The sequence below is a fragment of the Myotis yumanensis genome, unplaced genomic scaffold (assembly GCF_028538775.1).
Source record: "Myotis yumanensis isolate MYYU_CA2020_CCGP unplaced genomic scaffold, mMyoYum1.0.hap1 SCAF_9, whole genome shotgun sequence".
NCBI lineage: Eukaryota > Metazoa > Chordata > Mammalia > Chiroptera > Vespertilionidae > Myotis > Myotis yumanensis.
In genome coordinates, this window is record NW_027223760.1 from 50,001,295 (window position 1) to 50,027,781 (window position 26,487).

A 26,487-nucleotide genomic window follows, 5' to 3' on the forward strand; every position below is an offset into this window, starting at 1 on the left:
CATAATGGGCAGAGATATTAATTTAGGGGCTATGCAGCTGTTAATTGATTCACAGGTAAAATAAAATGTAGTCTTTGGGAAGAGAGCTGAGGATTCATGTGCAAGACAGACCAATTAGATAAAATTCATAATCCATGCATAAGGACCCTTCTGAGCTCCCTTCTAGGGGGAAAAAAAAGGCAGAATTTCTCACAGGAGCCCCTAGAATCTGTTAACTAACTGCATTCCCTGAAGATGAATGGGAAATGGGAAGGTATTTCTTGGAGTTATATAAGTAGGGAGCCTCCCTGGCTGCTACGCAAAATGTCGTGGGGTCACTGGGAGGACTTGACCTCTAGGCCAATTGGCTGTGAGGACAAATTGTGACTACAGTGGGAGAGCTACTATGCAGGAAACATCCCTATGCAGCAGGACTTGCTTCATTGGGGGTTTGTTGCTCACTGAGTCTTCCCCTTGAGTGTGTCGCTTATGGAAGTGTAGAGTTGTAATCTGGTATGGTCTGCAACTGACCACTGGATACATTGGCTCTTGGGTCTCCAGGAAGGTGCAATCACCAGATCTGCAGATTCTTCCTCTTTATATCAGGTTTGGAAGTGCCCAGATGAGGCTAATCTATGAAGCAAGGCAGGCTGGTGCTGGTGTGGGTCTTGGGCCTTTTATTGATAGGTTTGGGGCTCCCTGACCCAGCTGCAGCTTGTTGGAGACATTTTAGTCTGAGTAAGGACAGGCCATTCATATGCAAAAGCTGCTGCTCACAGCTTGGGTGAGGTTGTAAATTGGATGAGGGGGGGTCTTAGGGAATCACCAGGGCAGAGCAAACAGAAATGGCTGCCAGTCAGCCCTGCAACCTAGGAAGTTCCATCGTAGGAACAATGATCCCTGCAAGCACCTCCATCTAGGAGAAAGCTGTCCCCAAGTTCCTGCTCTGATGCCAGACAATCCAGTTCCTCCTCCTATGTGTCTGTGTCCCCCAGAGCCTTGCCCTGGTGCTGGAGCTCAGAGGAAGCAGGACCTTGTAAGTTCAGTTCATGGAGCTGGGCTTCTGGTGTGGGGCTGGGACCCCCTTGCTCCTCATGGGCAGCCTCCGTAGAGATGATTTCCCTCCCAATTAAAAAAGCGGCACACATGGATGCTGGATCGGCTTGTTCCTTGCCTCTGCACTGCCTACCAGTCTCAATGTGCTTTTTTCTTTACTTCTCTAGTGTAGGACTTCCATTCAGCCAGCTTTCTGGCAGTTCTTGATGATGGTTGTCCTATATCTCAGTTGTAATTTTGATGTGGGAAGCAATGAGTATGGGCTTTTACCTACGCCACCATCTTGGTTCCATACTATATATTTGCCTTTTTTAAAGGTGACTGTTCAAGTTTTTTAAAAATTATCACTCTTTTAATTGTTTTTGTAGGAGCTCTTTATATATTCTGTATATGACTTATTCATCAGATATATGTTACAGACTTTTTCCTCAATCTGTGGCATGTTAATTCACTTTCTCTTTTTTTTTTTAACAAATGGAATTTAAAAAAATTGTCACCATTAAAAGTCTGAATTTTAAACAGATTCTGAGGGTTTATATCCATCAGCTCATTCGACTTTGGCAGCTGTCTCATCCCCAGTAGCTTTTCTAGAACTGCTAACCTTCACCATGGAGTTTCATGAGTTTTCCCAGTTCAAACTTGGGCTTCTTCAGCATTTTGACTTTTCCAACAAAGACATCATGGAGTGGATAAATAGGTTGACAAGTTTTTCTATGTCTTTTCCAATGCTATCTGGAGTCAATTTATTGACCATTTCTTTCAAATCATTTATCTGTACCTCTGCGGTCATGATTTCCATCATCTTCTTTTGGACTTGATGGACCTGTTGATGCTGACCATAAGAGGTCTTCCAAAACTAATTGTTGCATTTTTTTAGTAAAATCAACACAGGATAGATGAAGCACATAACCATCGATAGTTTTTACATCAACATGAGCTTCAATCGTGGTCTGTCATTTTTTGACCCTGGAGCACATTTTGTCATGGGTAAGATCATGCCATGGAACATCCTCACTAATTAGCTTGAATTTTCTAAATGGAACTTCATTATTCTGCAGATCAGTTAAGCTCACTTCAAAAACATGACTCTTGAGACCATCAGATGCAATTTTGGTTTCTTGAGTTCTCGTGACCAGTGTTTTTCTAATTGTTCTTATGCTGAACATAGCTGGTGCTTTCACATCACTCCAATCTTTCTTAGAAAATGGACCAACTACTTTCTTACTGCTCCCATTTTACCACCTTTTGTGAGGTTCTTGTTCTTGCTGACACCATGGTGCTGCTTATTTATTCACTCTCTTAATGGTGTCTTTTGAGGACATTAAGTATTTAATTTATAAGTATTTTATTTTATGGTTAGTGTTCTAAAAATATCTTTGTTTTTCCAAGTTTGTGTAGATATTCTTCAGTGTTTTCTTAGAGAAAGTCTGGATTCCTCATGTACTTTGAACCATGAGCCATTGTGAGTATATTTTTGTGAGTGGAGTAAGAGAGAAATTGAGGTTCATTTTCTTTCTCACGTTTATTTCTGAATATATATTTTAGTTGTTACATCACTATTTGTTAAGACTCTCCTCATTGTTGGCTTGACTAAAATTCAATTGACGGATTTGAGTTTATTGCTGGACTTTCTCTTCTATTTATTTACTTATCTAATTGTCTTTTATTTATCTGATTGTCTATTCCAGTGTTTTTCAACATCTTTCATTATCACACCCCTGAAGAGCCTTTCTAGATATTTTTATTCCTAATTGCCCCTTTCCCCCATGAACTTTTAATATCGAAGGTATACTATACAACTGTTCATGTACCGTATGTACAAATGTGCTTTCTATATTAAAAATCTTTTAAAAATATATTTTATTGATTTTTTACAGAGAGGAAGGGAGAGAGATAGAGAGTTAGAAACATCGATGAGAGAGAACCGTCGATCTGCTGCCTCCTGCACATCTCCTACAGGGGATGTGCCCGCAACCCAGGTACATGCCCTTGACCGGAATCGAACCTGGGACCTTTCAGTCCACAGGCTGACGCTCTATCCACTGAGCCAAACTGGTTTCGGCTATATTAAAATTTTTTAAAAAATTTCCTCCTAAAACCAATTTCTACCCCCTTGGGGGTGATATCACTCCCATTGAGAATGCATGGTTTATTCATGTACTATACCACACTGCAGATTAGCAGCCCATCTTAAAATATGGTAGTATAAGTCCTTCAAATTATATTGGTTGTTCTCTATCCTTTGCTTTTACAATAAATTTTGGAATTAGCTTGCCAATTTCATCTTTAAACCCAGTTCCCCTTGGGTTTTTGCTGAACACTAAGACCTACACACATAGAGCAAAACTCTCTGAGTTCAGGCAGAGAGTACCAGAATCATGAGCTAACTGCTCATTATTCACACAGGGCTTGGAATTATTTGAGTTCCCACCAGCCAAATTGGAGATTCCTCATTGATTAATCAGATCATTCAATAGACATCCCAGAAGGTCACATTCTTTTTGTAGTGAGGACTAAACTATCTTCACCATAATAGCTACTCTAGAACCATTCTACAAATTCTTTAAAACAATCAAACTAAAGTAATTTAACAGTTTATCAGAACGAATCCAACTGTCTTTAAAGAAAAGCAGCAATCAAAATCACAATGAGATATCACCTCACACCTGTTGGAATGGCTGTTCAACAAGTGCTGGCGAGGATGTGGAGAAAAGGGAACCGTAGTACACTGTTGGTAGGAATGCAGATTGGTGCAGCCACTGTGAAAAACATTATGAAGTTACCTCAAAAATTAAAAATGGAACTGCCTTATGACCCAGTGATTCCACCTCTGGGAATATATGTGAAGAAACCCAAAACAGTAATTCGAAAGAATATGTGCACCCCTATGTTCATTGCAGCATTATTTACAATAGCCAAGATTTGGAAGCAGCCCAAGTACCCATCAGCAGATGAGTGGATAAAAAAGCCGTGGTACATATATGCAATGGAATTACACTCAGCCATAAAAAAGAAGGAAATCTAACCTTTTGTGAGAGCATGGATGGACCGAGAGAGTATTATGCTAAGTAAAATAAGACAGTCAGAGAAAGACAAATACCATATGATTTCACTTATATGTGGAATCTAAATAAACAAGCAAAATAGAAATAGACACATAGATACAGAAAACAGACTAACAACTCTCAGAGGGAAGGGGGGTTGAGGTATGGGTGAAAAAGGTAAAGGGATTAAGCAAAAAAACAACAACTCATAGATACTAATAAAAGTATGATGATTCTGCCCTAGCAGATTTGGCTCAGTGGATAGAGTGTCAGCCTGCAGACCGAAGGGTTCCGGGTTCGATTTTGGCTAAGGGCACATATCTAGGTTGCAGGCTCCTCCCCGGCCAGGGCCTTGGTCAGGGCTTGTGCAGGAGGCAACCAATCAATGTGTTTTTCTCACATTGGTGTTTCTCTCTGTCTTTCCCTCTCTCTGAAAATCAATGAAAAAACAGTGCATGTTATAGCGACTGGTTGTTTGGTTGTTTGGTTGTTCTGCTGTTTGGTCTATTTGCATATTAGCCTTTTATTATATAGGATGTTACCTCAATAAATTCAATAAAAAGTAAAAAATAAATAAATTTATCACCATATTTGCCTTAAAAAGGCAACAAAATCCAATGCTAAACAATGTAACATCCACAATAACCAGCAAACAAAAACTCTTAGACATGCCAAAATCAAAAGATAGTGTACTCTACACTCTTTATTGTATGTATGTTATAACTCAATAAAAAAGTGAAAGGAAGGAAAACAAATGTTTTGGTAAAAAATATTGTTGGAGGAAGCATAGGACAATGCATTGTGTATCAAACTTTCAGGATTATCCTGAAGGTTTGTATTATTAAATCACAGATCGCTGGACCAACCCCTAGAATTCCTGATTGCTTGGTCAATTTTGGAGCCTGAGTATGTGAATTTCTAGTAAGGTCCCAGGTGCTGCTGCTCCAGGGACCACACTGGAGGATCACTGGGATAGTGTTTAGTTTTAGATTCTAGGGTTATTTAAACCTACTCAGTCATATACTAACCTTGAGATCTTGGTTGCATTTCTTGACCTCTCTAAGCTTTGGTTTCCTTTTTTGTTAAATAGGGACAATAATGGTACCTACATCATATGATTGATGTGAGATTAAATGATGTAATATAGCTAGTATTGGCACATACTAAGTGTGCAATAAAAGTTAGCTACTTTATCATTATTCATACTGTTTAAATATATATATATACATATATATAGTTTGCTATTATTATTATTATTATAAGTAAGAACAAACTAATATTCTCTATATTTATTTTGTGGCCCTAAGTTATCAGGCCTTGTTTATACAACTATCTTCTAAAATATTCCTTTGGGGTAAAATTTTTCATGCTGGGTTTAAGCCAAAAGGTGAGGTTGTTTTTTTCAAGGTAAATGAATAAAATCTGTTATGTCTTATTGAGTTACAGGAGAGGGGTGGGTCGGCGGGGGAGAGAGAGGGAACATGGAGGTAAGAGAGACAAATCGACTGGTTGCCTCCTGCATGTGCCCGACTGGGGACTGGGAGCAAACCTGAAACCCAGATACATGCCCTTGACTGGGAATCAAACCCAGGACCTTACAGTGCACCGGCTGATGTTCTAACCACCGAGCAACACTGGCCAGGGCCAGCTCAATAGCATTTCATTCACTTAACCCCAAAAGGAGATTTTGATTTAGTTTTAAAAGATAAATTTTAACTCTGACACCTGAGTTTCCATGTGGTATAGTAGGTACATCACTGTTCAAAATACTCCCTCCCTATGGAATTTGATGTCAGACCTGGCCAGGTGACTTACTTTGGCCAATGAAACAGGCAAAACTGATATGTGCCATATCTTAAAAAAACAAAACAAAAAGATTTAAGAGCCCTCCCCCCCTTTTTCTGTACCACAGACTATGTAATGTCCTAGGTGAGGAACTGTTCCTTCAGTTGGGGTCCCATAATGAAGACAATAAAATTTAGAGCTACATGTGGCCAGTGACAGATGAATAGTTTAAGGAAGAAAGAAACCTTTCTTTTGGGGGGACTAACTCACTGAGATTTTAAGGTTGCTCTTTATTGCAGCATAACTTAAACTAAGCCAATACAGACAGGTATATATGTATTAAACACACACAGTGATACTCTAAAAAATGGGGCTTTTGTTGGCCATTGCTAGGGTTCTTGTGTTCTCTCCTCAAAGTAATTTCAACTGGGAGGGTGAAAGGCAGGGAAAGGTAAGAAGGAGGATGCTGTTGGTAGGTGGGAAAGATCAGATCTCTGAGTCTACTTCCAGATTACTTTTTGCCATTTTTGAGAGCCCATGGTTCATTCAAATCTCCCTTAGTAAAGCCTGTGAGAAATTGAATGATTGCGCCTATCTGTGTACCACTAATAGGCCCAGCCCAATACTGAAAATGGTATATATTTAAATAATTATGCCTGGACAAATAGATGAGTGATAATGGTACTGGATTGTGATATAGTCATGAAATTAACACCATGCATATTTTCCTAGAGAAAATATTCTAAGAGACTCTTCGGTTAGGGGGTACAAAAAGGGATGGAAAAGGTGGGGAAGGATAAGGAAAACTGGATGGTACCAGCCAAGCAATATGGATTAATTGTGGTTTTGGGGGGAAAATAAAAAGATGACAACAAAACATAATGGCTAACATTATTGTTTAACAAAGTGTCAAAATTATCAGGGAACATTTCTAATAATAATGCATGTCACCCAGCTTTAAAGAGGCTAAAGATGATCTATAGGTCTGAAAGGATTAGGCCACATGTACTTTTCTTGGGTTATAATTTCAAAGAATTTTATAAGTCGGTAGAATCCATTAAGTGGACTTTCTTAAGATAAAAATAGTTAACAATATTTTATAGGTGAGAACTTGAGTATTTATATTAAATATATTTTTTGGCTTTTTTTTAAATTATATTTTTAATAACCATGGTTTGGGCTCATCAAGCAACTTACACTATTTTTTAAAAGTTTGAGGTTCAATAAAATCTAACCTGCTTTTTGTCAAGCACCTCTCCTTCTGATTTTAAAAACCATATGTATTTTAAGGGAAATTTAACCCATGTGTTTTTTATTCATTTACATTTAAATAATCAAAATGGGTTTTTTTTACAAGCTAGCTGATGTCAAAGAAGCTTTTTGAGCCTTTTAAAGAAACTTTTATTCTAAAAACAAGAAGCAATGATTTGCCAAGGGTAAATGCATTTCAACACCAAGAGACTTGTATTCATTTGTAACTGCAAACCTCTGGTTTCTATATCTGGCAGAGATAGATCATTCCTGTTCTGTAACGTATTGGGGCCTAGACTCCCCAAAGTTAGCTGGAATTGTGATGAAATAAATGTACTAAGCCTGTAAAAATAAGAAAAATGGCGATGATAGTTAAAATGTTTCAAGAAATCGTTGGCTCTACAAGAGGCTGTGTAGCCAAATAGAAAATGTTTTCCTGCATTGGCTACACATTTACTGAGTTTCTATTATGGATATGGCACTGGGGTTGGGGTAAAGATGCTAAGGTAAACATTTTGGGGGCTCCTTACCCTCAAGTTAAGGACAGTAACCTCGGAAATTTGCTTTCGTTATTTATTAAAATAGAGCCCTAAAAAGTCCAATTGAATGGTATTTTGATGGAAGGAGAACTGAAATTTGGGTTTTGGAATTTTCAGAGGTGAGGGTAATATCCTCAGGGAATTAGATTAAGAATGAGAGGGGATAGACTTTATCAAGCAGATGGTACTGCATTTTTCTCCCTCCTACCTTTGTTTTTCCCTAGGTAAGTAAGTCAGTCAGATGTCAGACCAAATCACAATGGTCTGTAAGCTGTTCTGTACTGAAGCTTAGTAGCCACTTATTTTAAATCTTCAGATATCCTCTTTAAACCTGGAGTTGACTTAAATGTCAGATGAATAGGTTCCTCACTTCTTCACCCTGGTTCTCAGTAGCTTCTTTTTCAAGCCTGTACATAGGAATAGCTTCCACAATATGAATCTTTCAGGGGATAACCAATATAACACTTCACTCTTTGTCTCATTCTCTGGAAATTTGCTCTGGACAAAGAATTATCTATTTATTTTACTGTCCCCCTCCTCTTAGAGAGATTGGGAGGAATGAAGTTTAGGGGGAGGAGATAGGAGAAGGTTTGCTCCAGAATTTGACCTAATCCAATGCAAAGACAAAACTCCTGAAAAAAGACAAAACTCAAGTTTCATGGCTTCTACCTTGTCTGTTTCTTTTTAATTTTAAAATTACAGTTGACATTCAATATTATTTTTCTGCCATCTTGACTGGGACTCATCTACCAATGTCTTTATGGACATCAGTGTGTACCTAGAGTAAAGTGGTTCTTAGGTAGTTGCTGCTTAGCAAGACATTGTAATGAGCCTCATTTCTTAGACACACTGCAACTTTACATATTGTCAAAGGAAAAAATGACAATTTATTGTCTCATATAATTAGGATTGCCACATATAATTGTGCTGGCTGTGCAGTACACACCCTGTGCAATTCTATGGAGGCTCTGTGTGTAAATGAAATGTCCAGGGAAAGATTCCAGACATGCCTGGTTTCAGATGGTCATATGATGGCATAAATGATCTCTCAATCTCTCTCTCTCTCTCTCTCTCTCTCTCTCTCTCTCTCCACACACACACACACACACACACACACACCTCCCAATACTTTTTTTCCTTTATCCTTAGAGTCACATACATTTGTATCTAAAAAGGGCTAACAGATGGTTTTATTAGGAAATGAGCTTAAGAACCTCTGCCACTTTGTTAGATGAGCATCCCTGAGCCCATCATCCCAAAAGAAAAGAATGTACAACTAGTAGCAGAGCATGGTGATCATTATGAAAAATTGAACTTTTGTCCTTTGTCCTTTCCAACCTAGGGCACCATGATGGTTAATACAGTTTCATTAAAAATCCTGGCCTAATTCTCACTGGCCTGGCTTAGGTCATGTGCCTATTCCTGATCCAAATATAGAAGCTGGGAGGCTGGAGTGTTCTGATGGGCAAGGCCCAAGTTTTAGTAAATCCAGAAATTGAGGGGTGGACTCAGCCCCACCCTAACCACATCAAGTAAGAGTGGAAAGGGATAGTTTCCATAGAGAATCAATAATAGAAGGCAAAATGACAAATGTCTATAACTGCCACCTGATATTTTATATTTGTTACTGAGCCAAGTTGTCCCTAAAACTATTTCCATATATTCTTATTCAAATTCACCTGCTTAGTTTTCTACTAGCATTCAAGGATGTTGAGATAAATTTGAATTGTTATTCTGTCAGCTTGTAAATAACTTGCATTAAGCTATTGGAGAAGATGATCATCTATAACTAGGTTACAGTATAAATATTGAGTAATACCTGACCAAAAATTGTTGTGACACTCAACTGGCTTCATGTTGACATAATTTCATTCAACAATTATTTACCAGATACTAACTAGGTGCCAAACATAAAATTTACATTTATTAATACTCTTGGTTATTATTGTTTAATCAGCTTCAAATCCAGTTACATTTATTATTATCCAGCCCATATTCTTTTTATATTCTATCCAAGGATATCTCCTGATTCAATTTACATAGACATTTTGAATGTGAAATTATGTACTGGAAATTGTGCTAGCATTGGGCCTACAAAGAAGCCTAGAGTGTCGTAGAGAAGAGAGATGTGCAACAAAAAAGATTAAAATAAAGTGTGATAAGAGGGACTATGATCATCTTATTATTTGGCATACCTCCTGCTAAAAAAATTGGTCTGTAAACCAACAATGTATTTTACCCTATTAAAACAGGACAGCCCTAGCCGGTTTGGCTCAGTGGATACAGCATTGGCCTACGGACTGAAGGGTCCCAGGTTTGATTCCAGCCAAGAGCACATGCCCAGGTTGCGGGGTCAATCCCCAGTGTGGGGTGTGCAGGAGGCAGCCAATCAGTGATTCTCTCTCATCATTGATGTTTTTATCTCTCTCTCCCTCTCCCTTCCTCTCTGAAATCAATAAAAGTATATTTTAAAACAGGATAAATAATAATTGAGTTATCAGTTTTCCTAGTTAATCCAAGTTGAGTTCTAGTGATCCCTGCATCATTTTCCAAATGCTCACACATAATCTGTTTAGCTAACAACTTCAAAATTTTGCCAGAAATCAACCTCAGATTATATGTAATTTCTAAAAATTATTTCCTCCATCTTTCTTTGAAATACCCTTTAGGGCTCTCTCTTATTTTCTATGCCCCCCCCCCCCAAAAAAAAATTAATGCTGGCTTGAAGACCACACCAACAAGTTCTTTCACTACCTTGGAAGATAAAGTATCTGGGAATAGTTATATTTGCTTATCAGAATGGAGAGTTATATTCTTTTACTGCTTCGGTTACTTCTCAAGACCACTGGTCATCAAATTAGCATCATAAGAATCTTCTGCAGAGCTTTTAGAAGCACACTTTTCTAGTCCCTTCCCCCAAGTTTCTGATTCAATAGAATGAGTTGGTGCTCAAGAATTTGCATTTTTAACAAGTTCCCAGGTAATGCTGATGCTGCTAGTCCAGTGATCACATTTTGAGAACCACTACTCCATAATGTATATCTACCACTTTGTTTGAAAATCATTCTTGCCAAGAAAGAGAAAAATAAAGAATAAAATAATTCTGCTTTCTCCCTAGAACTTAACATCACACCATCTTTTTAAGTAATGGAACTCTCTCTGAATCCATTCATTCATTTAACAAACGTTTATTGAGTACCTACTACGTGCCAGGCACTGTAGTAAGCACTAAGGCAAGGGTGGGGAACGTCCAGCCCATGGGCCGTATAAGGCCCCAAAAATCATTTAGTCTGCCCCTGCCAAGGCATTAGGGGTGAGTTAATCAAATGTTTGACCAAATATAGCAGGCTAATTTTTAAGTTGATAATTTTGTATGGCCTGCAAATGATGTTATAAATATCCAAATGGCCCTTGGCAGAAAAAAGGTTCCCCACCCCTGCACTAAGGCAAAAGATAAATTCCCAGCTTGTAGAAAAGCTCCTATGCAGGATCTAAAGAGTAAACGACAGATTCCCTCTGGGAGGTGCTGTGTTGGGGTTTTCTGGGGTCATATTAGGGACTTAACACTTGGGTTGCGGGAAACGAGTTAAGTCGGCTCGCGTGAATTGCGCGTACTCGGCGGGAGCCGTCTTAACTCGGTTCATATAGATTTGCGGTGGAGTGCAGGAAACGTGTAAATTCGGGCCGATTGTAACTGCGTATTACCAAATATTTGTTTCAAAGATACCTACCTGCGTATGCGAACCGTTTCATACCCATTTCAATAGAACCCATACTTCAAAAGATATAGGCATTTTAAACTAACTCTGATTTTGCGCGGGAAACCTAAATAATTGCCCGCGCCAGCTTATATTTTGGCGGGAAATTCACCCGACACCAGAGTGCAGTACTTATAATATAGTGATGCAGTGATGGCGAACCTATGACACGCGTGTCAGAGGTGACACGCGAACTCATTTTTTTGGTTGATTTTTCTTTGTTAAATGGCATTTAAATATATAAAATAAATATCAAAAATATGAATCTTTGTTTTACAATGGTTGCAAATATCAAAAAATTTCTATATGTGACACGGCACTAGAGTTAAGTTAGGGTTTTTCAAAATGCTGACACGCCGAGCTCAAAAGGTTCGCCATCACTGACCTATATTTATTATTCTGAGTCTTTTGTATGGGAAGGGCAGCACCCCCAAAAGAAGGGGCAAGGATTGTTCAGTTACCCAAGACAAATGATGCTGGGTAGACAAAGCCATACTCTGCTGTGGGAATTGGGAAAGATTCTACAAAAGAGAGGACATATTATGAATTGTTCTTGTAAGTCTTTTGTAAATTTTTTGTTGCATTAATTTTTATTATAGTAGGTTTTGTTTACCTGTCTTTTCCTTTTACGTTGAAATCATTAATAATTTTACAAATAATTATAATAAAATGACACCTGTATTACCAGGGCCAGGTTACATTTGTAATCTGGGAAGCAAAGACTTAAGAAGAGAAAGGAGAGTCATAGAAGATTGGTCTTCTCTATCCAGTGTTGTTCTAGAAATCCAAAGTTCAGAGGTAAACTGACTCAGGAACCAAGAAGAGTTAGGCAATGTCAGGAATTAAGTTTTAGGTGGTACCAAAGAATTTTTCCAGAAAACTATTCTTTATTCTCCAGGTAATTGGCGTTGGGCTTTGTCTCTACTGGGCCATGTATACTGAAGATGAAGTTCAGCCTTTGACATAATCTCAGGCATCATCTTTATTGGGTGTGAACAAGCCCATAACAAGGTTGGTTGCCTTGTAGCTTCTCACACCATAGCCTCACCTTCTCACAGGGGTACCCTTAAGGCAGCCTTCTCCTCCCCCTCAAGAGTAGCAGGAGAAGAGGCTATAGAAGAGAGGGTTTCCACAGTTTTGTCTTGTACATATTGCCCTTCTAAAGGTACAAAATTCAAGATATTGAAGCTTTCAGCTTCTGTAGCACACTTGATCTCTTTCTCTCCTCCGCACACATGCATATGCATGCTCACACACACATGAGAATATATAATAAAAACTGCATTTACTTCTAGATCTAGAAAAGCATTGATTCTTATCATTCAACAACTAGTACTTAGTGAGTATTTACTATATGCCAGGCCCTGTCTATGTGCTTGGGATCCACCGATGAACAAAACAGACAAAAAACCTATCTGCTCTGCAAAGCTCACATTCTGGTGGAGATGTTATATTCCATGTGAATGAAAGTATCAGATTCTTCTCTTAAATGATACTTAACTGGGGGAGGCGTGGGTAAAATGGGAGGACCACAAGCAACATGGTGTGGACAAGTGGCTTCTGTGAGTGGGAGAGGGATTAGAAAAGGGATGTGACAGAGGTAGATTGAACTACTTTATAATTATGTTTGGATAAGATCATTTATCCTTTTAACAAAAATGGATAAATTCTATTAAAAAATCTAGGAAGCATACAAGTAGGCAAATTTGATAAATTAAGTGATTTTTTTCCCTCCCAGCAAATCTATTTTTGCTTTTCCTGTTTTAACATTATCTATCCATCAGTCAGTCAGCATTCCATCCTTATAGTTTTACAGTATGGCACTTCCCAGATAAGAATCCCATTCTTTTTCTTTTTTTTTTTTTACATGGTTTTAAGAGCTATCTGGCAGTCAGGCTGTTGAATTGAATTCAAGGATGCTTTCAGATTAGTGCCATGAAACAGGCAATTCACCATATCTCCATAAGGCACATTACTGTCCCCCAGTGAATGATACCTGACAGAAACAGTAAAGAACAACTTATCTAGCATCTAACAAGCATTGCTTTTCCCAGGATGGGCAGAGAAAGGGATGCTGAAGGGAGGCATTGCAGTAAGTCTTATCATCATTGAATAATCACAATGAGTGCATTGTAAGTCAGTCAGCCCACGCCAACCATTGTAGCTGGAAAACTTATGCTGTGGCACCTGTCCTTGAAGAACTTAGGTGAAATTCCATTTCAAAAGAAATATAATAAAAAAGTCCAATTCTCTAGAAAGTCCAAAAAGAGAGCACTCTGTAGGTTTATTCCTGGGGAAAGGGAAGTGGTTCCTGCAACCATGTGTGAGACTAGAGTAGATTTCTGTCACCTGACATTGTTGCTGAATCTTATGGGAACACAGAGATAGAGCTGCTACCAAACATTCATCATGGGTCTCCTGTTCATTTATGAGTGTAATCTCTCAGAAATGCTTACAAAAGTGTTATAGCAGAAAGACCTTACATAGGACAACACTGTCGCTCAACAGCCCTGTTGGCTGCTATTTTCTACTGGAAATAGATAGAAACCTCTGTGTAAGTAAATAATGATATCCTGAGGCAGAGGAAGACTTTTCTAATCCTTAACAGTATCCTTTGGGACTTGTTTAGAGATTCATGGAGTCATAAGGTGGGTATCACTGGAAATCAGTTCCAGATTTCCACGGGATTCTGTATTGTGAAAATTGCCACATCAAATGAACAATGAGTTGGTTCACAGCTATTTTGGGGTGGATGGGTGGGAAATGTCATCACAATGGTTGTTTCCTAATTTATAAACCAGTAGGATTTTTTTTCTTGGAAAATTGGACACATATGTAGCTGTAACTAGTATGATATTTAGTTTTCCATTTTTTAAGAAGTATGAGTAAATAAATGTCTACTATATACAGTGCTTTGTGTAACTAGCATCAGTGGAGAATGGGTTTGAGCAATGCTAATAGGATTTTATAAAATAATTATTAAAAATCTCTATGGGGTAAACATTTGAAACAATTATTTTCCTGAGGTCATAGACTCAACCTAAAATTAAACCCACAGTTAGTCTACTGTGGCTAGAGGTGATCAAAGATTAAGTGGATTTGCTTCACTGGGGGTCCTCAGTTACCACCAAAGCACCTTTCATCTCTGGATTGAGGCCTGTTCCTGTAATGTAACTCATTTGGTTCTTTTACACTTTCTCCCCTTCAACCTCAATAGATTCCTGTGGCTTTTGTGTTATATTTTCATTGTTCTGATCAAATAATTATTCCCATCCCTCTTGCTCAGGCTTCTTTGCATCATCTCTTTTGTTGTGGATTTAGACTTGCATGAGCTCCACTCCTTCTTGTCTCCTCCCTGCTAATTCCACCAAGGAATTATTCTGTGGATGAATAGAAGGTGTTGACTGTTCAATGTGTTTTTCGTGTATTGTCAGCTGCTTTATTGCTGCCTTTCTCCAGATTTTGCCACTAAAAAGCAAGGAAATGTTCTTTTAAATCACTAGGCTCCTGTCATGTCCCAATGGAATGGATGCCTATGATTGGGCAGATACTATGAGTAACACTGAAAGCTATGTCTAACTTGTGTCAGCAGCAAGGTGGCAAAGAATACAGAAATACCTCCTCAGAGGATACAGAAAAAGCCTCCTCAGAGTGGAACCATTTTCCCAGAAAAAATTAAGCTTACCATTTTCTAGTGTCCAGAGACTTATAATCATGGCGAATGAGCATAAAGTTTAAAATTTCAGAGCAAATCTCCTTGAGAGCAGAACTGACCTCAGCTCCAACTCAGCCTCCATTGTTATTAAAAATAAAAATCCTAGAGCAGCCCTCATCACGTCTACTTTGCTGCCTGGCTATTTGGAATTTTGAAGGATAATTTTATTTTTTTTTTCTAACCTCCCATGCGGCTGTAAATTCCACCACTTCAAACCCACCACCAAGGACCCTGAATCTGTCCATTCCAGTCGAAGCAGGACCTTCTGGCTGGGTCCCCCTGATTTGGGCTGACTTTGCGCCTCCTAACAACCTTAGCATGATGTCTTATCTTAAGCAACCACCTTACCCAGTCAATGGACTAAGTCTGACCACTTTGGGCATGGATTTGCTGCACCCCTCGGTGGGCTACCCAAGGCTCTGGGCTTCTTGTCCCTCAGCCACTCCCCAGAAACAGTGCGGGGGGGGGGGGGGGGGGGGGATGACAGTGGGCACCCAGGCTCAGCTAGACGTGCTGGAAGCACTGTTTGCTAAGACCTGCTACCCAGATATCTTCATGTGGGAGGAGGTGGCACTGAAAATCAACTTGCCTGAGTCCAGGGTGCAGGTAGTGGTTTAAGAATCAGAGCTAAGTGCCAAAAAAAAAAAGATGGCGGCTGGCAGGATAGAGGTGAGGGATAGGAAGTGAGTGAGGGGATGAAAAGAGAGTGTGTGGATGTGTGTGGTGTGTGTGTGAGTGAGTGAGGGACAGTAAAATCTGGCAGAAGGCAGCAGAGGCTGGCAGACCAGGCTCTCTGGGACAGGGAGAAACTACCAGCACTGCGGGAACTCCCCGGACTGTGGGACTCGGGCACGGAGCCCACGCCATCTTGAACGGGAGAGCGGCCTCTTCTAGGAACTCATCAGCACCACCACCCAGACAGGCCTGGGACACTGCCCTCGACCCAGCAGCCACTCCAGCCAAAATCCTGCAGCCACACCAGCAGACTCGAAGACCCTGGGATCTCCACCACCAAAGGAACACTGCGCCCGCAGCAGTAAGTGCAACTCCCCCTCCCCAGCGGCAGACATCCTACATCGCATTCGAGTGTCTCCAGCACGCAGGTCCCGGAGGCACACCACTCCATAGAGTTCTCTTGGGAGTCACTGTGAGCCCCAGCTGGGTGTGATTTTTGTACAGACACAGGCGCACTGCCCCCCAGTAGAAATTCTGAATTCGTTCTGCCTGAATAACTGCCCCCACACACCCAGCTGCGCAACTTAAGCACCAGGGCCCTTCAGCGCCAGGGTCCCTCAGGGTGCGTCAGAGCTCAGTGCACCGCCACGGTTGCTCATTCCCCCTGAGCCCATCTATCCACAGGGCACTGTGGGAAGCCGCAGTGAGCCTCCGCTGGGTCCGATCTTGCACAAATAGGGACGCACTCCCCTGGGCAGTAGAAATTCTGAATTCACCCATCCTGGATACCTGCCCAGAGACGCCTCGATTAAGCGTGCCAGGGCCCTTCAGAGTGCTTCAGTGCTCCTGCGCTAGCAAACTCACTGCAGGTGCTCCTGTGTGCCACCACCAGGAACGCACACCTATCCACCACAGGTGCATCAGCAAAAACTGAGTTTTCCCACCCCACAGCTGCAGAACTCTGGACACTACAGTTGCATGCTTTTCCAGCATGCAGGTCTCCTAAGACCACCGCTCCACAGGCAGCCCTGGGGCCCCGCTGTGAGCCCCGCTGGACACGCACTTAAACAGGGGTGCATTGCTGGGCTGTAGAAACGCTGAATTCCCTCTTCTGGGATACCTGCCCACAGACACTGTAATCCAGTGGCTTCACTTCCAGGGCCCTTCAGAGTGTGTCAGTACACCCTGCTGGCAAACACACCACAGGTGCCCCTGTGAACTGCCGCTGGGATTGCGTGTATCCAACCACGGAGGCAGCAGCAAAAGCTGAGTCTGCCCACCCCACAACTACAGAACTCTGGACACCACAGTCACGCCTTTCTAGAACACAGGCCTCCTGAGCCCCACCACCCCAACAGACGGTTCCTGAGGGCCACTGTGAGACCCTGCTGGGCACACGTGATTTCAACCAGGGGCACAAGACAGCAAAAATTGGGACACCCCCTCCACAGCTGCTGACTTCTAGACACCTCATTTGCACCTTTCCAACTCACAGGCCTACATCAAGAGAACCCAAATAGCTCAAGTAGGGAGCTACACTAGACTACCAAGCCCAGGAGACCTGAGAGGTCACACCAGTAGCACCATACCCAAAAGAAACTGGGTAGCAAAGCAATTGGAGCTACAGTTAAAACATTACAGCAAAACATGGGAAGACAAAAAAGCAATCCACAAAAGAAAGAAAAATAGGAATCACCAGAAAGGGAGTTAAATGAAATTGAGGCTACTAACTTATCAGAGAAAGAATTCAGAGTAACCGTTATAAGGATGCTCAAGTGGCTGGATGACAAATACACACAACTCAATGAGAATTATAAGGAGCTGAATGAGAATGTCACCAACATGAAAAGGAACCAAGAAGAAATGAAGAATGACATAGCTGCAATAAAGAACACAATGGAAGGCTTAAACAGCAGACTAGAAGAGGCTGAGGACCGCATCAGTGAATTAGAAGACAAGGTAGGAAAAAACACACAAACACAGGAGCAACTGGAAAAAAAAACTTAAAAAGCAAGAGGAGAGCCTAAGGGACCTTTGGGACAACGCAAAACGAAACAACATTCGCTTAATAGGGGTACCAGATGCCAAAACCGGTTTGGCTCAGTGGATAGAGCGTCGGCCTGCGGACTGAAAGGTCCCGGGTTCGATTCCGGTCAAGGGCATGTACCTGGGTTGCGGGCACATCCCCCGTGGGAGATGTGCAGGAGGCAGCTGGTCGATGTTTCTCCTCCATCGATGTTTCTAACTATCTATCTCTCTCCCTTCCTCTCTGTAAAAAATCAATAAAATATGAAATAAAATAATAATAATAATAATAATAATAATAGGGGTACCAGAAGGAGAGGAGGAGAAGCAAGGAATAGAAAACCTGTTTGAAGAAATAATGACAGAAAACTTCCCTGATACTGGCAAGAAAAAAACTACACAAGTCCAAGAACCACATAGACTGCCAAACAAGATGAACCCCAAAAGAACAACACCAAGACACATCAAAATTAAATTGGCAAACACCAAGGACAAAGTAAGAATCTTAAAGGCTGCCAGAGAGAGACAGAAAGTTACCTACAAGGGATCTTCTATTAGAATATCAGCTGACTTCTCAACAGAAACACACCAGGCAAGAAGGGAATGGAATGAAAAAAAGTGATGCAAAGCAAGGGAATGAATCCAAGAATACTATACCCAGCAAGGCTGTCAGTTCAAAATTGAAGGTGGAATGAGGAGCTTCACAGATGAAAAAGGGCTAAGAGAGTTTATTACCACCAAGATAGCAATGCAAGAAATGCTAAAGAGACTGCTGTAAAAAGAAGAAACAGAAAGACAAGAAGAAACACAAACATTAAGAATAAAAATGATCACAAACAAGTACTTTTCAATAATAACATTAAATATAAATGGATTAAATGCTCCAATTAAAAGACACAGGGTAGCTGAATGGATAAGAAAACATGACCCATATATTTGCTGTCTGCAAGAGACCCACCTCAGAACAAAGGATTCACACAGACCGAGAGTGAAGAGATGGAAAAAAATTTTTCAGGCAAATGGAAATGAGAAAAAAGCTGGGGTTGCAATACTTATATCTGACAAAATAGATCTCAAAGTAAAGGCCATAACAAGAGATAAGGAAGGCCACTACATAATAATACTAAATGGAGCAATTCAACAAGAAGATATAACTCTGGTAAACATATATGCACCCAATAAAGGAGCACCCAAATACATAAAACAACTTCTGGAAGATATCAAGGGAGAGGTCAATAGCAATACAGTCATAGTAGGGGACTTTAATACCCCACTGACGCCACTGGATAAATCCTCTAAACAAAAAATCAGCAAAGAAACAGCAATCCTAAATGACTCACTAGATCAGATGGACTTAATTGACATCTTCAGAATATTTCACCCCAAAGCTACAGAATATACATTCTTCTCCAGTGCACATGGGACATTTTCAAAGATAGACCATATATTAGGACACAGGTAAAGTCTTTTCAAATTCAAGAGAATAGAAATCATAACAAGCATCTTCTCAGATCACAATGGCATAAAACTAGAAATCAACTACAATAGAAACATTGAAAAAAAAATCAAACACTTGGAGGCTAAATAGCATACTATTAAACAATGACTGGGTTACCAGAGAGATCAAAGAAGAAATAAAAAGCATCCTGGAAACAAATGACAATGAAAACACAACAATCCAAAATCTATGGGACACAATGAAAGCAGTCCTGAGAGGGAAGTTCATAGCTCTACAGGCCTACCTCAAAAAACAAGAAAAACTGGTAATAAATGATCTAACCCTACAACTCAAAGAGTTAGAAAGAGAGCAACAAGAAAAGCCCACAGTATCCAGAAGGAAGGAAATAATAAAGATCAGAGCAGAAATAAATGACATAGAGACCAAAAAAACAATACCAAAGATCAATGAAACCAAGAGCTGGTTCTTTGAAAGGATAAACAAGATTGATGAACCTCTCGCCAGGCTCACCAAGAAACAAAGAGAAAGGGCCCAAATAAACAAAATCAGAAATGAAAGAGGTGAAGTAACAACAGACCTTACTGATATACAAAGGATTGTCAAAAAATACTACGAACAACTCTACTCCAACAAACTGGACAACCTCGATGAAATGGACACATTCCCAGAAAAATACAAGCTTCCAAAACTCAATCAGGAAGAATAAAAAAACCTGAATAGGCCAATAACTACTGATGAAATTGAAACAGTAATCAAAAAGCTCCCAGCAAACAAAAGCCCTGGACCAGATGACTTCACAGGGGAGTTTTACCAAACTTTCAAAGAAGAACTAAAACCAATCCTTCTCAGACTATTCCAAAAAATTCAAGAGGAAAGCACACTTCCAAGCTCTTTCTATGAAGCCAGCATTACCCTAATCCCCAAACCAGATAAAGACACCACAAAGAAAGAGAACTACAGGCCAATATTCCTGATAAACATAGATGCTAAAATCCTCAACAAAATTCTAGCAAACCGGATCCAGCATTACATTAGAAAGATCGTACACCATGACCAAGTGGGATTTATTCCAGGAATGCAAGGCTGGTACAATATCCGCAGATCAATAAACGTGATACATCACATAAACAAATTGAGAGGCAAAAATCACATAATCATATCGATTGATGCAGAAAAGGCATTTGACAAAGTCCAACACCCTTTTCTGATAAAAATGCTCAGCAAAGTGGGAATACCTCAACATAATAAAAGCCTTATATGACAAACCTACAGCCAACATCATACTCAATGGGCAAAAACTAAAACCATTTCTCTTATGAACAGGAACAAGACAGGGATGCCCACTTTCACCACTCCTGTTCGACATAGTACTGGAAGTGCTAGCCAAAGTGATCAGACAAGAAGAAGAAATAAAAGGCATCCAAATTGGAAAAGAAGTAAATTTGTCGTTATTCACAGATGACATTATACTGTACTTAGAAAACCCTAAAGACTCCATCAAAAAATTACTAGATGTAATAAATGAATTTGGCAATGTAGCAGGATACAAAATTAACGCCAAGAAATTGATGGCATTTTTATACGCCAATAGTGAACTTACAGAAAGAGAAATTTAAAAAAACAATCCCATTTACCATTGCACCAAAAAAATTAAGATACCTAGGAATAAACTTAACTAAGGAGGTAAAAGACATTTACCCAGAAAACTACAGGACATTGGAAAAAGAGATAGAAGAAGACATAAACAGATGGAAGAACATACCGTGTTCATGGATTGGTAGAATCAACATCATCAAAATGTCCATACTACCCAAAGCAATCTATAGATTCAATGCACTCCCAATTAAAATACCAACAGCATATTTCACAGTCTATAGAGAACTCTCCAAAATAAAAAATAAAAAAACCCGAATAGCTGCTGCGAATCTGAGAAAAAAGAACAAAGTAGGAGGGATCTCAATACCAGATATCAAGCTGTATTACAAAGCCACTGTTCTCAAAACTGCCTGGTACTGGCACAAGAACAGACATATAGACCAATGGAATAGAATAGAGAACCCAGAAATTGACCCAAACCACTATGCTCAATTAATATTAGACAAAGGAGGCAAGAACATACAATGGAGTCAAGACAGTTTCTTCAATAAATGGTGCTGGGAAATTTGGTCAGACACATGCAAAAAATAAAATAAACTAGACCACCAACTTACACAATACACAAAAAATAAACTCAAAATGGATAAAGGACTTAAAAGTAAGATGGGAAACCATAAAAATATTAGAGGAATCCACAGGCAGCAAAATCTCAGATATATGCCAAAGGAATTTCTTCACTGACACAGCTCCTAGGGCAATGGAAACTAAAGGAAAAATAAACAAATGGGACTATATCAAAATAAAAAGCTTCTGCACAGCAAAATAAACCATCAACAAAACAACAAGAAAACCCACTGCATGGGAGAACATATTTGCCAATGATATCTCTGATAAAGGTTTAATCTCCAACATTTACAGGGAACTCATACAACTTAACAAAAGGAAGATAAATAACTCAATCAAAAAATGGGCAATGGACCTAAATAGACACTTTTTGAAAGAGGACATACATAAGGCTGAAAGACATATGAAAACATGCTCAAAGTCACTAATCATCCGAGAGATGCAAATCAAAACGACAATGAGTTACCATCTCACACCTGTCAGAATGGCTACCATCAACAAATCTACAAATGACAAATGCTGGCGAGGATGCAGAGAAAAATAACCCTCGTTCACTGCTGGTGGGAATGCAAACTGGTGCAGCCACTGTGGAGAACAGTATGAAGTTTCCTCAAAAAACTAAAAATGGAACTTCCATTTGACCCAGTGGTCCCACTTCTAGGAATATTTCCCAAGAAACCAGAAACACCAATCAGAAAGGATATATGCATCCCTATGTTCATAGCAGCACAATTTACAATAGTTAAGATTTAGAATCAGCCTAAGTGCCCATCAGCAGATGTGTGGATTAAGAAACTGTGGTACATCTACACAATGGAATACTATGCTGCTGTAAAAAGGAAGGAACTCCTACCATTTGCAACAGCATGGATGGAGCTGGAGAGCATTATGCTAAGTGAAATAAGTCAGTCAGAGAAAGATAAATATCACATGCTCACTCATTTGTGGATTATAATGAACAACATAAACCGATGAACAAAAACAGATGTAGAGACAGAGAAGCATAGATCAGATGCTCAAAACTCAGAGGGATGGTAGGGGAAGGTGGGGGTGAGAGGGAGAGATCAACCAAAGGAATTGTATGCATGCATATAAGCATAAGCGATGGATGTGGACAACAGCGGTGTGAGGGTGAAGGCAGGATTTGGGGGATAAGGTCACATTTGTAATATATTAATCAATAAAGGGAAAATAAATTTTTAAAAAAAGAACTAAGTGCCTCCATCAGAATGGAGGTCAAAACAAAGTGAGGCCTGCAAAAAAAAAGATATCTCCAGCTCAGGAAGTGAGTTCAGAGAGTGGAACAAGTGGCCAATTCACTCCCCCCTCGAGCACTGCAGTGCCGGCCATTTCCAGCAGCAGTGCTCCTGTGTCTATCTGGAGCCCAGCCTTTATCTCCCCACTGTCAGATCCCTTGTCCACCTCTTCTTCCTGCATGCAGAGGTCCTATCCCATGACCTACTAGTATACTCAGGTTTCAGGTATAGTCAAGGATATGCTGGTTCAACTTCCTACTTTGGGGGCATGGACTATGGATCTTATTTGACCCCTATGTATCACCAGCTTCCGAGACCAGGGGTCACACTCAGCCTTATGGGTACCAATGCAATTACCAGCCATCTCAATCAGTTCCCAGCTTCTCTTTTCACCCAGGGATATGGATCTTCAAGCTTAGGTTTTAACTTAACCACTGATTTCTTGGATTATAAGGACCAAACTGCCTCTTAGATGCTTAACTTCAATGCTGACTGCTTGCATTATAAAGATCAGACATCCTTGTGGAAATTCCAGGTTTTGTGAAGACCTGTAGAACCTCTTTTTGTGGGTGATTTTTAAATATACTGGGCTGGACATTCCAGTTTTAGCCAGGTATTAGTTAAAAGAGTTAGATGGGATGACACTCAGACTCATCTTCTGATCCATGTTTCAGGAGGCATAGAAGGAAATGTGAAGGTCCTTAGAGGGGCCCACTGACCAGCAACCTAAAATGGACAAACCAATCTAAGATCCTATCATAGTTTTCAATCATTGGTTTTCTTGGTTCTCAAAGTGATCAAAAGCATTTTAGCCTTGTGCAACCAAAAACCACCAAAATAAGCAAAACTAAATTGTGAAGTAAAGGAGGGAAGGACATAGCCTTCTTAAGCAGAGGTGTTCCAGTGGTTTAGCCAATCCTTGGTTGAATCTTAGGAATGGACCGTGTCTCCAGCTCACTGACATTTCATGACCAATTGTTAGTTGGCACTGAAAACCTTTTCAGGGCTGTGTGAATTGTGCGACTGATTGTCCTAGATGCACTACTTTATTTAAAAAATAATATTCATAAGGAGCAATATGTAGTCTAAGAGACAATCAGTGTGTGTCTTATATAAATGGTATATCCGAGGTTTTAAATCTGTGCTAGGCTTCAAAACTGTGATCTCCTGTTATTGTATGCAACCTTGAACTCCACCTTTACAGGGGTTATTCTGTGATTAAATAGGTTATAATTATAAGCAAAATTCAAAGCAACTGAATACTTATCTAAAAAGATTACCTTTGGCTGGAGGGGAGCTGTAATGAAATTTTACAACAAAATGTCTGGACAAGAAGAGTGAGAGAAGATAAATGAAAGGACACTAATTCATCTGTAATTTACTGTTGGTAAGCCTAGCAGTAAAGAGATATTGGTCAATTGCTCTGACCCTGATGAACTTATAAACTGAGATCAATGTTACCTGGAAAAGTTATATATGCATAAACTTTTTCTTTCTGGAATTGGCAGATATGTATAATTATATTAAAATGGTTCTAACATACACGCACACACACACGTACATGCACACACACAAAAGATTTCATAGCTGTCATTCAAAGAATATTAGAGATCTAAGGCATATTCTCAAAGTGCAAGCACAAACTGAGCTCATCTCGAGGCCATTTCAGTACCCTCTTCTCTGCTAGATGTCCATCAATAGTATCTGTTTCTTTCTCAGCATATTTCAGTTTTCAGTTCTTTGAAATATGTAGCCATTAATTGGAGAAAGTTGAACATTATGACAAAGAAGCATTCTCCTGATATCTTTTTAAATATAAATACAATGTATATATGTTATATGATCCAATTTTGTCACATGCACACACACACAACTCAGGGAACAAATTATATATATAAAAGCCTAAACAACCATTACGACCGAACAACAAGAATGACCAGAATGACTGGTCACTATGATGTGCACTGACCACCAGGGGGCAGACGCTTAATGCAGGAGCTGCCCCCTGGTGGTCAGTGCACTCCCACAGGGGGAGCGCCGCTTAGCCAGAAGCCAGGCTCATGGCTGGCAAGCGAGCTGCGGCGGTGGTGGGCGCAGCGGGGCCGGGATGAGTGGGAGTGGTGTGGAGTCGGCCACAGCTCAGGCTCCTCCCTGGCCACCTGACACTTTGGCACTGCTACATCCCTTGGGGGATGTCTGACTACTGGTTTCGGCCCAATCCCCACAGGCCATCTTCCCCCCAGGCATCTCGGATTGCGAGAGGGTGCAGGCCAAGCTGAGGGACCCCACCCATGCATGAATCCATGCACCAGGCCTCTAGTGAAATTATATACACCAAACATTAGCTGATATCTCTAGATGCTGGGATTACAGAAGATTCTTATATTTTTCTTTTTTTTTTTTTAAATATATTTTATTTATTTTTTACAGAGAGGAAGGGAGAGAGATAGAGAGTTAGAAACATCGATGAGAGAGAAACATCGATCAGCTGCCTCCTGCACATCTCCTACCGGGGATGTGCCCGCAACCCAGGTACATGCCCTTGACCGGAATCGAACCTGGGACCCTTCAGTCCGCAAGCCGACACTCTATCCACTGAGCCAAACCAGTTTTGGCTATATTTTTCTTTATGGTTATCTTTATTTTGACAATGGATGAAAACAATAAGTATTACATATTACAAATTAAACCGCAAGCAATTTGACTTTATACATAGAGGGCCCCCAGGAAGAAAGGGCTTATATTAGAAACAAACAAGCAGAACAAAAAGTTCATGTTATAGTTATATGATTTCAAGAGGAATAACTTGGAAGTTTTCATAATGACTTACTAGTTCTAAAGGTGAAAACAAGTTCTGATAGATTTCAAATTAGCTTAGTTTTCACGGAGGCTTTCAATGTCCCCATTCAGTGTTTCAATGTGTGTTTTGTCTATGACTAACGCTATTTCCAGATGCTTTGGGAGGTAAAAAATTGCTTTAAGGCAGTGTTATCACATTTTATTTTCATATTTGGAAACAAACAATATTTTATTGTGCCCTTCTTTTATACATATATACATGCTCTTTTTTTGATATATTTTTCTACTTCCTCTTATGCCTTTGTGCAAGTTAGATCTTTTTTTATTTAATGTTTTTTGATCTCTCTCCAAAAGCTTTATGACAGCTGAGTTTTAAGTGGTTGCTTCAGGCTACAGAAGTCAAAGATGAAATTGAATTATGCTTCCAGGCTTGGAATACAAAAATCAAGAAAAATTTCATTCATTATGATTAATTAATCCAGAAGCACAGTGGTAGTATTATGATTATATTGTATCTGGAATTTGGAATATTTTCAGCTGACATTTACATGGTAAAGGAGAAAAAGGAATGGTAACTCTATGCCTGACAAACTGTTCCTTAGTAGACAGGCTGGAGGCTGGGGAGAAAGTGAGTAAGAAAGAAAAGAATAAATAAGAGACCAAGGGGAAAAAAAGATGTTATATATTCCATATAGGGGTTTAGGTTTTTTGAGATTCCTCACATTATTGATTATCTCCTGGAAAATCCCCTAATATGTGTGGGATGATAAATGGCTTACAAGTCAGAGTTACCCTCAATACCACTTTTTATATGCCTTGATTTGTCATATGTGGTGTTGTAGTAAAAATTACAATGATAGTGACATATACAAGTAAATAATTAAAATATTTCAGAAATGCCTGCTAGAGAAGAGGCATTGCTAATA

General features: G+C 39.8%; 2 pseudogenes; one reads left to right on the forward strand and one right to left on the reverse strand.

The window, feature by feature from the left end:
• Nucleotides 1-1,549: 1,549 nt before the first annotated feature.
• LOC139016956 (small ribosomal subunit protein eS1-like) lies at nucleotides 1,550-2,299 on the reverse strand (annotated as a pseudogene).
• Nucleotides 2,300-15,445: 13,146 nt separating this feature from the next.
• On the forward strand, nucleotides 15,446-23,306 carry LOC139016957 (homeobox protein OTX2-like; annotated as a pseudogene).
• The last annotated feature ends 3,181 nt before the right edge of the window (nucleotides 23,307-26,487 follow it).